Source organism: Giraffa tippelskirchi, chromosome 3 (genome assembly GCF_054371585.1).
Source record: "Giraffa tippelskirchi isolate mGirTip1 chromosome 3, T2T-mGirTip1v1.2.pri, whole genome shotgun sequence".
NCBI classification, from domain to species: Eukaryota; Metazoa; Chordata; class Mammalia; order Artiodactyla; family Giraffidae; genus Giraffa; species Giraffa tippelskirchi.
Window position 1 is genome coordinate 84,902,501 of NC_137277.1, and position 1,130 is coordinate 84,903,630.

The window sequence follows — 1,130 nt, forward strand, 5'->3', positions numbered from 1 at the left end:
GGGATTTGTCTCCAGAAAGTTAATTAATTTGTAGATGGACATTTATTGAAAGATGATAGCAATATCACAAAAGATATATCCTAGGTGACTATGACCTAAAAGAAAATAGTGCTGGGAAAAAATTCTACTTCAAAATTTAAAGGATTTCTTGTTGTTGTTGTTTTGACCATATTGGAGAGAATGTTCATTTTTAATCATTCCTTTGAAATTATTGTGATGAAATTGTTGTGAAAACTAACCCATTCATATCTGATGAGTTATAATTTTGTTTTTATTCAGTAGTGAGTATAAATAGTAGTTACTAAAAAGATTAGATCTTGAAAATTATAAAACTTTTTAAATACTTGCTATTAAAATATTTTAAGATGAGTTAAAACTATGGTGTATGCAAGTTAAACACTTTCTAAAATTGTAGTAGAAAGTTCTGAAAGAAAACTATGGTTAAGTAGTTATCTGGAGATTGTTTGCCACTTAGCCTTCTTCTCTTATGGTGACAGTCGTAGCGTTCCTCCCTGAACCCTTGATTTCTCTCCCAGTTAACACTCCTGCAAGGCTGCCCTTGTCCCCACCCATGGCCCTTTTGTGCTCCTCTGTGGTCAGAGGACCATTTCAATGAAGTGCAGACCCCCAGATAGGCCAGCTCTTGCCTCTACTGTGTTATTTTGTTACATTAAAGGTAAAAACACACATAAACTTAACATTGAAAGTTACTTAAGGTAGCACAAAAAGCAAGAAGTGATTTTAAGGGCAGGTTGCTATAAAGGGGGCCTCCCTGGTGGCTCAGATGGTAAAGAATCTGCCTGCAATGCAGGAGACCTGGGTTCCATTCCTGGGACAGAAGATCCCCTGGAGAAGGGAGTGGCAACCCAGTCCAGTATTCTTGCCTGGAGAATTCATGGACAGAGGAGCCTGGTGGGCTACAGTTCACGGGGTCACAAAGAGTCAGACACAACTGAGCGACTAACACTCACTTTTCACTTGCTATAAAGAGGAAAGGGTGCTTAAAGAGGATTTGATTGAGTAATGAATACAGTTTAGAAGCTCTTTAGTTGAGTATGTTCTTTATGAGAATCAGATACTGATATTCTTTTGCTAACATAAAAATCAGAACTGCAGCAGGGAAATAATAA